Raw genomic sequence first — 12,121 nt, 5'->3', positions numbered from 1 at the left:
TTTGTGTTTTCCATGGGAAGCGGGAGGGCAGCAAGGGCAGCGAGGGCAGCGCGGTTTTAGCGGGAGCAGGAAATTGGGGAATCCCATTGCTGAAGCCCGGCCCGTGGAAACCGAGCATCCCAGCTGGTGGTAGCCCTGGTGGCCATGGCAGCAGCCTTGGGAGCGGGTCCCTGGCTGGGGCTGTGGGAACCTCTTCCCTCTGGTGCCCAGGGACAGGAGTGGAGGGAGCGGCTGCAGCTGAGTTGGGGCAGGCTCAGGTTGGATGTCAGGAAAAGGTTTTTGCCCAGAGGCTGCTGGGGCCCTGGCCAGGCTCCCCAGGGAAGGGTCCCAGCTCCAGGGCTCTCTGAGCTGCAGCAGCGTTTGGCCAGCACTGCCAGGCCCAGGCTGGCATTGTTGGGGTGTCCTGTGCAGGGCCAGCAGTTGGACTGGAGGATCCTGATGGGTCCCTCCCAGCTCAGCCAATTCTGTGCTTCTGGGATCCCATCAGCCTGGGGATGGGGCTGCCAATGGTTGCCATGGCAACGGGCTCTGGCTGCAGGCCTGAGCTGGTGTCCATGGCAACCACCCCTGGCATGGGGTCTCCATGGAGCTGCCAAAGGACAGAGCATAGCAACAGGGGGCTGGTGATGGTTGCCATGGAAACTGACCATAGCAACAGGGTGGCTGGTGATGGTTGCCTGCTAAGGATCAGATTTGTCACAGGCCCTCAGAGGGGTTCCATGGGACCTTTCCAAGAGTCTCCAGGCTGTTCCAGAGCTGGAAAGTCACAGGCAGGGACTGGGGCTCCATGGAGACCTCCGAGGGCTTTCTGGGGATGGTAAAGAGCCCTGTGGTTAGAGGCAGTCACAGCCATTCCATGGTGACATCCCAGAGCACCTTGGGCTGCAAAGGCACCCATCTGTCACAGGCACTCACGGGGGCTCCACGGGGACATCCCAGGAGTCCCCAGGCTCCCAAAGAGCCGGGATGTCCCAGCCACTCACAGGGGTTCCTGTCATGGGCACAGTGGGAGCTTCAGGCGAAAGTTTTATTTCTTTATTGGAGAAACTCCTTCTGAGGCATGATGTGGCGAAATGACACTCAACAGGCACCATGGATCCTCAGACCCTTGAAGGACCCTTAGACTTCTAAAATTCCTTCTAAGAGAGGAGACTGGGAGCAGCTGGATTACATTCCTGCCCCAGACTTTGTCAATGGTGTAAAGGATTGGACAGGTGGAATTGAACTTTAATGTAGCTTGTCCCACAGGATTAATGATGGGATACCACATAGATTTATGTAAATATGACTCTGATTTTGATCATGATTAGAAGAAAGAACTTACCCACAATAATTTAGTCCAGAGTTCAGGAGCTATAATAATTAATTGAACAAAGTGCTCTAGGCAGCAATTTTGAAGTCAACAGGGCCTTGCTGGAGTTGTTGGAGGCCATTGCAGGCAGAGCCTCCTGCTCCAGCAGGAACTGCCTTTCCTGTGCCATCAGCAGGGCAGGTCCCACTGCAGGAAAAGCCGCAGGCCAGCCCCAGCACAGGGAAGGCCTCGGGCACAAGGGCAGAGTGCCATGCTGGGAGCTGTGCCAGGGAGAGCCTGAGGCACCAAAGGCACCTTGGCAGCAGCAGCTGCTTGCAGGCCATGGCCAGAAGCCTCCCTTGGCAGCCCGGCCTGGAGGCCACCACTGCAGAGCTGCTGCCTCAGGGCTCATTCCTGGCTGGCCTCTGAAAAGCCACTTCTGCTCCAGGAGCCTGACTGGGAAGCCATTGGCCCAGCACCTCGGGAACAAGATATCAATGACAAAACTCTTCATGCCAGCAGAGACAAGGCAGGGGCAGAGAAAAGGGCAGAGCCAGGCCCAGGGGACAGGGCTGCCATGGTGATGGCTGTGAGGGCACTGCCCCTGCAGCAGCCTGGCTGCCCTCAGCAGACATTCTGGCCAGAAGCATTGTGAGGGCACCCAGCACATCAGAGAACCCACACTACAGGAATTCTGTCCTTGGGGATGAGAGGGTTTCACTGGGTTAAGGTGCAGAAATCTTCTGACCTTGGGCAATTCCTGGAATGGGGAATCCACTTCTCTGGAAAAACAGCTGTAGTTTCATGCCACTCTCATCCTTGAAAAATATTTTCTCTTCAAACAAATGTTAATTTGCCCTCATTCAGTTTAAAGATATTGACTCTTTTATCACTGCAAGATTTGGGAGAAAATAACTTTGATCTCTTATTTTCCATTTTCACAGACCTTGGAGAGGACTCAGAAATCTCGCAATATGAGGTTTGGAGGCCTCATCACAAAATCAGCACGGAGAGTCTGCAGGCTCTGGGCTCTGGTGTGGAGCCTGAGGACAGAACAGGACTAGCCTGGGAGGGATTGAAGGGTGGTTCCAGAGAGGCTGGAGCTTTTCTCCATAGTGGGAATGAGCCTGAAGAAGACATAATAGCACCAAGGGCAGCTGCGGAGGCCCAGAGTGGACACCAGGAGAAAGGAATTTCCCTGCCAGGACAGGGCTGTGGTGCAGCACGTCCCCCAGCAGGAGCCTGGAGCAGCCCAAGGCTTTGTGTGGGCAGGCAGAGGCAGGCAGGAGGCAGAGCTGTCCGCAAAGGAAGGGGCCAGCCAGGTGGGGCAGCCGGGGGATGCCCACAGCCTGCAGGGACAGAGGCGCAGGTTTGCTCAGCACCAGAGACACCTTTGCCTTGCTTGTCCCCACCTGTCATCACTGCCACCAGTGTTCTGCTCTACCTGGAACCTGGGGACACTTTCTCAGTCCTGTCCTTCAGAAGGATCTATTTAAAGTATGAGAAACATAGGTGTTTCACCCTCTTTTTGAGTCCCTGAGAAGTCCTTTGAGCACACTCTGAGGGACTGAGTCTGTTGCAAAGGGCACGAAAGCCCCAGAGGGTCATTACAGCCCTTGTGCTGTGTCTGTGCTGCTGAGCTGGGCCGGGCTCCTGGCCCAGAGGCAGCTCCTGGCAAGGGCAGCAGAGCTGCAGAGAGACAGCTCTGGCCAGGAGCAGCTCCTGTGCACAGCCCAGCAGCGCTGGGGCACTACCAGGGCCCCTCAGGGACACCAGCAGGGCACAGACAGAGCTCCCAGGGGCTCAGCACTGGCAGGGGCTGTGGCATGTCCCAGAGGGGGCTGTGTCACAGCAGCACCTCATTGGCCATGTCATGGAGGCACAGAGCAGCTGTGATGTCAGCAAGGGGCTGTGTGACAGCACAGAGTTCTTTGTGTGAAGTCACTGAACAGCTACAGCACCATGGAGGGAACTGTGTGACATCACAGGGCAGGCTGTGACATCATGGCATGGCTGTATGATATCATAGAGGGGGCTGTGAGGTCAAAGTGTATGCTGTGACATTACAGAGTGGCAGTATGACATCACAGAAAGGGTTTTGTGACATCTCTGAGGGGATTGTTACATCACCCAGCTGTCTGTGACATCATAGTGTAAGCCCATATAGCAGATTTGCTATCATAGAGTGTGGCTCTGTGACATGAGGGAGTAGGTTGTGACATCACCAGGTGGCTGTGTAACAGCATAGGGCAGGCTGTGACATCACAGAACAGACAGTGACATCACAGGGTATCCTTCTGACATCACAGTGACATCACATCACTGTGACATCACAGTGCAGCTGCATGACATTTCAGGGTGACATCCCTGAGTCAGCTCTGCGACATCACAGGGGTGCTGTATGAGATCCCAGAGTGGGCTGTGACATCACATTCACAGGCAGGGGAGAAATGGAAGGAACCCTTTTGGTATCAGGCCCAAGGCTTTGTGTGGGCAGGCAGAGGCAGGCAGGAGGCAGAGCTGTCCGCAAAGGAAGGGGCCAGCCAGGTGGGGCAGCCGGGGGATGCCCACAGCCTGCAGGGACAGAGGCGCAGGGCAGGGACACCGTAGGACAGCCTGGGCTGCACAGGGCACAGGGATGGGCAGCAGCTGCAAGACAGCCCTGACAGAGCCAACTTGGGCAGCACTTTGGCCATGGCTGCTGGCCCTGGGCCTGAGGCCACGAGCAGACAAGTGACCCTTGCAGGCCTGGGGCGTCATTGCCTCCTTGTCCCTACTCAGCAGCCTGGCAGGGGCCGCCCCATGCTCCTGCCCTTGGCATTGCCCATCCCCACATGCCAGTGCCCATCCCGGGAAGAGCCCTGAGCAAGGAGGGAGGGACAGGATCTGCCTGGCCAGGGGCTGGGGCTCAGGCCTTGGCCCTTTGCATTCCTGAAACACATCCAGGTTTGCTCGGCATCAGAAACACCTTTGCCTTGCTTGTCCCCACCTGCCATCACTGCCTCCAGAGTTCTGCTCTGACTGGAACCGGGGGACACTTTCTCAGTTGTGTCCCATGACAAGGATCTCTTCAAAATACAAGAAACTTCAGTGTTTCAATGTAACTGAGTTCTTGAGGGCTTTGTGACATCACTGAGGTGATTGTGACATCAAAGAGCTGGCTGTGACATCCCAGAGTAGGATATGAGGCCATAGAGCAGAGTCTGCCATCATAGAGGGTGGCTCTGTGGCATCAAAGAGTGAGCTGTGACACCACCTGGTGGCTGTGAAACATCATAGAGTGGCCTGTGACATCACAGGCATCACAGAGTGACTTTGTGACATCAGTGTTCTGTGACATCACAGCACTGCTATATGACATTACAATCATAGAGTTGGCTGTGTGACATCACAGGGGCAGTGTGACATCACAGGGGCAGTGTGACATCACAGAATGCTGTGTGACATCACAGGGCCTGTGTGACATCACAGAGATGGCTGTGTGACATCACAGGGGGTTGTGTGACATCCCAGGGGCAGTGTCACATCACAGGGGCTGTGTGAGGTCACTGGGGAGGTCACTCTGCCCCGGCCCCCCTCACAGTTCCCCCCAGAGCAGTCCAACCCTGCTTGTGCACAGCGGGGTCCCCTGTCCCCCCGGGTCCCTGCGCCCCCGGCGCCGCAGCCTCCCCCAGAGGATGTTCCACGAGATCGACCCCAGAGCCTGACACGGGGACGGGGGGCAGGGGCCCTGGGGGTGGCACAGGGGGACAGGGACCCCCCGGCAGCGTCCCCGTGTCCCCCAGGGCCAGAGCCTGGGCCAGGGCTCCTTCACCCTGGTACAAACGAGGCCTTGAGAGCGCTGAAAAAATCCCCAGCAAGGGATCAGCAAAAACCAGATTGAATATTAAGGGACAGCCGCACAAAGTTCCTTGGCAAGAGTCACTCTGCTCCTGACTGGAAACTTCAGGCACAGCAAGAAAACAAAGCAACAACAAAACCAAAGAAAATCCAGGCAATCAAATCAGAAATAAGCCATGTGTATGTGTGTGACACAGTGAGGGGAAGGATAAAAGGAATATGGCCAAAAAGATTACAGAGGTCAAACCTAACAGGACTTAAGTTACACCTTAACCTTAACTGATACCTTCATCTTGACAATTTAGGAAAAGAACAGCACCCAACAGTATTTAACCTAACTTAAAAGCTATGACTTAGCAATTTAACATAGGAATAATATTTAACAATATTTAACTTCGCTTATAACTTAGATTAAATGTAAAAATTTAGTGATAGAACAACTCTTAGGAGCATTTAACTTAGCTTAAACCTTGTGATTTAGCCTGATCTACAGGCCTGACTGACTGAGCTATCCAAGGCACTCAAACCCCTCAGAGAGCAGCATTTCTGCCACCTTTCCCCAGCACAGGCACTCCTGTGTGCACACAGACACAAAGAGTCAGTGCAAGGCACCTGGGAGAAATTCCCCTGAGGGCAGGAAATGCTCCCTGTGGATCCTTTGGCATCTCCCCAGCGGGTGAAGGGTTGAGCCTGCAGGAGTGTGGCGATCGGCCCAGGCTCCGTCGTTGTTGGGGATCCCCGAGTGCAGCAAACGGGAGAGTTCCCGGCTGGGAGAGGCCCCACTCAGAGGGAGTCGCTGGCCCAGGAGAGCTCCAAGGGCTCCTTTTGGAGCGCTGTTTGCAGGGCCCCAAGAGAGGGGCTTCAGTCCCAGCAATGGTTCATCCTGGCCACACTTGGCACCAACAGCTTTCTTTGGCAGTGTGAGAACAGGGATGTTGTGCCACTGAGGGAACAGAACCAGTTCCCAGGGCTGCTCCTCCAGAAAGTAGGAGCTGGTTGGGCAGCAGCAGTGCCTGGAGCAGACAGTGTTTGTGATGAGCTGCAGAGGAGCTGAGCCCAGGGGCTGTTGGCCAAGGCCGAGCCCCAAGGAGCATTTCTCAGCTGGCAGGGCGGCCTGAGAAGGGGAGGGGGGAATGCAGCAGCACAGGGCCCATGGAACCAAGGGACCATTGTGACCCTGTGGGGCCCTGTGAGACCAAGGGACCATTGTGACCCTGTGGGGCCCTGTGAGACCAAGGGACCATGGTGACGCTGTGGGGCCTCATGGAATCAAAGAGACCACAGTGACATTGTTGGGCCTCATGGAACCATGGAGAGATCATTAAGACACTTCACTGCCTCCTGGAACCAAGGAGACCATTGTTATACTGTGGGGCACTATTGAATCATGGAGACCATTGTGACACTATGAGGCCTAAGGGAATAAGCAAAGCACTGTGACACTGTGAGGCCTCATGGAACCAGTGAGACCATTGTGACCCATGGAGTCCCCAAAGAACCAAGGGGACCATTGTGATCTCTGGGGCCTGGTGAAACCAAGAGGCCTTTGTGACATTGCAGGGCTGCATGGAACCAAAGCTCCAGGGTGACACAGAGGGGCCTCCTGTCATCAATGGTCCATTGTGACACTGTGGAGCCCAAGGAGACCATTGTGACACTGCAAACCCCCAGGGTCCAAAGGTCCATTGTGACACTGCAAGGCCTCATGGAATCATTGGGACCATTGTGACACTGTGGGGTCTTCTGGAACCCAGGGGCCATTGTGACATTGCTGGACCCCATGGAAACAAGGGTCCATCGTGACACTGCTGGACCCCCTGGGATCAAGCCACCATTATGGCACGGCGGGGCCCCATGGATCCAAGGCACGATTGTGGCACTGTAGGACCCCACAAACCAAGGGGACACAGAACAGATCTGGCTGGTTTGGCCTCCGAGGGGCTTCCTGACTTGTCCAGCTGACCCTGGCATGTTGAGGGTCTCATCTCATCTGCTGCTGAAGCACTGCAGCTCCGTGTTTTTCTTCCTATGGAAAAGAACTGTCCTCTTCCTCCAGGCACCTGTGGCCAGAACTGGGATTTCACCTCCAAATTTCCTTATATCCAGCGATTGTTCCAATAGGGATATTGCCAGGACAAGTCTGTCTTGCAGTGGTTTTACAAGGGTCACTTTGCATCGGTCTCAAAAAACACTGGGGAAGGCTCTGTGATTTCCTTCCTATGGAAAAGAACTATCCTGCTTCTCCAGGTGCCCATGGCTGAGATTGGGGTTCCACCTCTAATATTCCCTATATCCAAAGTCTGGTCCCAGACAAAATCTTCCATTCCTGACAAGTCTGGCTGGCCTTGGTCTAGTGAGGCTCTCCAAACACTGAGGCTCTGTGCTTTTCTTCTATGGAAAACAACTGTCCTTCTAGTCCAGATGCCCATGGCCAGAATTTGGGTTCCACCTTGAATATTGCCTGTTGTGACAAATTGGAGGAGACTATTGGCTGGAAACATTTCATATGTGGGGGGAGGAAGGTGCAGGTCCAGCCTTGCCCTGCCCTGGAAGCCCAGCCCTGCCCTGCCCTGGAACCCCAATCCCCCCAGAGCCTCTATCCCAGCCCAGCAGTGGCTGCCAGTCCCTGGCACAGCACAGGCAATGCTCCACAGCCACCTCTGCAGCCCCCAGCCCAGCTCCTGAGGGACCAAATGAGCCCAAGCCCCCCCTGGGGGAAGAGCCCAGGGAGACCAAGGGGTATTGAAGGCTGACCACAAGGCAAGCACACATCTTGACCCTGCATCCTCTTGGAATTTCCATCGGAACAGTGCTGGAATCCAGGAGTTGGTAGCTGTGTGTGTGCTTCTCTGTATCTTTTTTGAGTTTTTCTCTTTCTGCATCTTCTTCTTCTGTTTCTGTGCTCCTGCAAATGTTGATTAACTTTAAATTGAACAGGCTTAGAGTTTGTGAAGTTGAATGGGCCAAGTCAATGCTTTCAGAAGTGTTTTTTGTTGATTGAATATCTGTTGTAATACATGACAAGAATTTTTAAAAGTAATGTAAAACTTTTTGTGTCACTGACAATCTGTTAAACCACTGAGATACTGAACACGCCTCTGTGAAACACAAATGTTAATTATGAAAAAACCCAGGAACCTCCTCTTTTGTTTCCAGTCAACAAAGAAGCAGCGGGCCCTGGCCCTGGCCCCCATCTCAACCAAACCAAACCAAACCAAACCAAACCAAACCAAACCAAACCAAACCAAACCAAACCAAACCAAACCAAACCAAGCAACCCTGCCATGGGCTGAGCCCCTTCCCCCCTCTCCAGGCTGCCCCCCCCCCATTGGCCTCATTCTGACCAAACCAAACCCCAACAACTCCCAAACAGGAAAACAAAAGAGGCTACAAAACCCCAACCAGAACAAAGCCAGCCACAGCTATTAAAATCTCACCATGAAGTCCCCTCTCCCCAATACAACTCAAACCAAAAACCCCTACAACCTACCACCCGTACAAAATAACCCTGCAACTAAAATTAAACACAAAGAAAAACCCAAAACCAACCATAAAACCAATCCTAACGCAACCCAACCACAACTTCCACCACAAGTTACTGGCAGGTCAGGTGTTAATCCTTTCAATACTTCATTGCTCCATCGAGTAAAAGAAAAAAACAAAATACCAGCATATAAAAAATATATAAAACCATCAAAGTCAGTAAAGGAGAAATTAAATCCCAAATAAAAAAGAAGAAAAAATACCTTAATCTTAAAACTAAAATTCTCTTGTAAACTATAATGAAAAAACTCTTTTTCTTTATAACACAAAAAACTTTTTAAAAAAATTACAATTAATATTAAAAAACCCCTCCATAATAAAATAAACAAATTTTAAAATAACTGTAATTTCATAAAAAGTTTAAACAGAAGGGAAAAAAATCCAAGTAATCCAGTATCCCCAAGAGAAGATCTCTATTCCCAGAGATAAAAATAATTTTAAAAGTAAATAATAAAAACATATACATTTAAAGAACTCATCTTTGAAACAATACCCCATAAGTTGACATGGCCCATCTACAAGCTGTGAAAAAGCTTGTAGCAATAAAAACAACTTCACAAGAACAAAGTTCCCCAGACAACTGTTATCCATGATGGAATTAAGAACCAAAAAATTCTTCTTGTAAAAAAATATCCATAACCTTAACAAGAAAAACTTCTCTCCCCAAGTAAACTAAAAAAAGACTACTCTTGAAATAGTAAACCAACTAGAAATTTTAAGTTTACTTTACACTGTCACTAAAAAGAAAAAGTTATAAAGAAAAAAAAGTGTTCTAAAGGGTTTATTATAATTCTTACTACTTTTTTCTTTTTAAATTTACTTTTAATAAAAATTTCTTTAAACCCTTTTAAAATGTTAGGCCTACTTGACCTTTCCATTAATCCTATCTCACAATAAAATAAATAAATAAATAAATAATTAACCGACACGAAAACTCACTACACTCATCAATTAAGAAATCTCAATATTAGAAAAATCTTAAATTAACAAACTAAAACCACTACAATGTCATAATAAACCATTTGCAAAAGTTTCTCTGATTTTCTAAAGCTCCCAGTAGTGACTGTTTTCTTCTTTTCAGCTCCTGAGAATCTTTGTTGGTATTACTCCAGGGAGTCCAACTCAGAGAACACAAACAATTGTAATTCCTTTTAAATGTCTCCTTGAGAGAGTTGTTTGGGGAATGGGAGTCAGGGCTTGTCTGTGCTGCTTGGCCCAGCCCAGGCAGGGCTTTCCCAGCCACATCCCACACTCCATTGCCCAGCTGGAGCCGCTGGTGCCTCTGAGTTGTGCTGCCCCAGCCCCAGGGACGCTCTCCTTGTCTGCCCATTCCCCCACGGTCTCTGGGCAGGGATGGCCTCACTGGGGGCTGCTGACATCCTCAGCAACTTGGAGGCTGCTGCTGAATTTCACTGCTCCAGAGGCTTGTTCAGCCTTCAGCTCTTCAGTGCAGGAATTCAGTGTCCCAGGGCTCATGAACATTCAGAACACCTGAACAAGCCAAGCCTCTGGGAATCATTTGATTTAAGTTTCCAAATCTTCTGTGGTTAATTTGACAGATTTCAGTAGTGTATTCAAAGTGAATGTATTTTATTTACAACAACAGTAAGAAAAGATTTTTTTAGGTGCTGTTTAGTGTTTTTTTTTCCTGTTAATACATTGAAATGTGCAATCTCCAATTGACACTGAATCCAAGTAACTCCTCAAGCAGTTAAATAGATATGAAAATCGATCAGACTCTGTCCCTACCCCCACCCCACCATTTCCCCCATCCAAGCCCTGGCACTCAGAGCAGCCTTGTGCAAATCTCAGCTCCCTCCAGCCCAGGCTGCACCTGCAGCTTTCAGCTCCTTGGCTCCCACTCCCACCTGCTTTCCTTGGAGAAGGAGCTGCCCGAGACACAGAAGGATGTTCATTTCTTGTCAGCCAACAAAGCCAAGGGAAGGCACAGCTCCATCAAATGCAAAAGTCATTCCTCAGCCGGATATTAAATCCACTTTGCACAGCAGACAGTCTCAGAGCAATGGAAAACACCTTCTGTTCCCAGCACAGATTCCAAGGTCCCCCCCAAACCCTCCCTGCCCCGATTCTGCCCAGATTTGCTCTTTGCACACACGAGTCACAGGCTGAAGTCTGGAGCTCCCTCCATGCCCAGAGGGAGGAAAAGAGAGAAAGGGGATGAAGAGCTCTCCTGTGCAGAGCCAAGGTCCAAGTGCAGCCCCTGCAGTGAGAACCACAATTCATCAGGTTTGTGTCCTTTGGGCTCAGGGCCTGGTGACACTCAGAGGCACAGAAAGGTTTCTCGCCAACAAACACGAGTTGAACATTTGGACAGTGTAATAACCATCAAGCTCTTCCTTCAGCTCTCTGGGATGTCCCAGCCGCATCTGACATGTCCCCCATCCTCAAGGGATTTCTGTACTGGAACAGTTTTAGATAAAGACATAAGAAAAGGTAATTCTGTGATAGATATAAACACAATTAGGATGTTGACTAAGGTGATATTTATTGAATATCAGAAAGATTGGGAAACTCCCTGAAGTTCAAAGCAGGAATCCAGTCAGTTGAGAGGCACTTGAATGACCAGGGAGCATCTGGAGGAAGAAATCTGGAAGCAGTGGGAATGACAAAGATCCAGTGTGTCTAGTGAAGAGACATACACAGAGACGGCCATTTAAACAGCACAGGTAACACCCGTGAGGAAAAGGGAGATGATATAATACACAGATTATTGGAGACTCAAGCAGAGGGGAAGATCAGTATTTCTTCTCCTGCCATCAGTATACTTCCAGGAAATTGCTGTTCCTGGTGAGAAAATTTTGCCATGTCTAAAGAGTACTCAAATGACCCAGATAATGAAAATGTGCTTGCATATTATAAAATTTACAAGTATTAAAACCTGTGCCCCTTTCCAGGTAGAAATGAGTTGTGTGCCCATGGACAGGCAGTGCCACTTGTGCCCTGAGGTGCCCAGCTGGGATTGGATCTCTCCGAGAACACCTGAGGGAGAGCAGAGCACCTTGCAAGCTGCAGGTCCCTGCCAAACCTGCAGGACTCCTGTCCCATCAACATCTGCTCTGCTCTGTTAAAATATGAAACAGGGCCCAGCATGGTGCCGGGATCATCAGAGAGCTGAGGTGTGTGCTGGAATTCAATGGCCTCCCCATCCCGCAGCAGCCCTGCATTTCCCTGCTGCAGCCTTGGTCTCCAGCCCAGCCATGGAGGCTCTTTGGGCTCTGGAGTGTTGCTGCAGCCCCCAAGGGCAGCTGAGCTGTGCCTTTGGCACAGTCAGGCCTGGCCAGTGCAGGCCACGCTCAGCAATTGCTTGTGTGTGCCTGGCCTTGCTGTCAGCCCCGGCAGCGGCTGCGTGGCCCCTTTGTGGCCCTGTGCTGGCCTAGCCATGGTGGCCCAGCCCCTGTGCAGGCCCAGCCCAGGCCAGGAGCATTG

At 51.1% G+C, this 12,121-nt stretch overlaps 1 protein-coding gene and 1 long non-coding RNA gene across 2 annotated transcripts in view; one reads left to right on the top strand and one right to left on the bottom strand.

Moving 5' to 3' along the window:
- LOC139604077 (zinc finger protein 420-like) overlaps positions 1–12,121 on the bottom strand; it is a 249,072-nt gene that overhangs the window by 196,385 nt on the left and 40,566 nt on the right. The window lies entirely within an intron of this gene.
- On the top strand, positions 8,166–8,876 carry LOC139604010 (uncharacterized). The gene is made up of 2 exons (XR_011683874.1): positions 8,166–8,574; positions 8,802–8,876. It is a non-coding gene; the product is annotated as an uncharacterized lncRNA (long non-coding RNA).

The sequence above is a fragment of the Agelaius tricolor genome, unplaced genomic scaffold, assembly GCF_023055355.1.
Source record: "Agelaius tricolor isolate 1412-34295 unplaced genomic scaffold, bAgeTri1.0.p SCAF_43, whole genome shotgun sequence".
In the NCBI taxonomy this organism is placed as follows: Eukaryota; Metazoa; Chordata; class Aves; order Passeriformes; family Icteridae; genus Agelaius; species Agelaius tricolor.
Note: the sequence above shows the minus strand (reverse complement) of the source record. Positions and strands in the feature narration are given on the sequence as shown.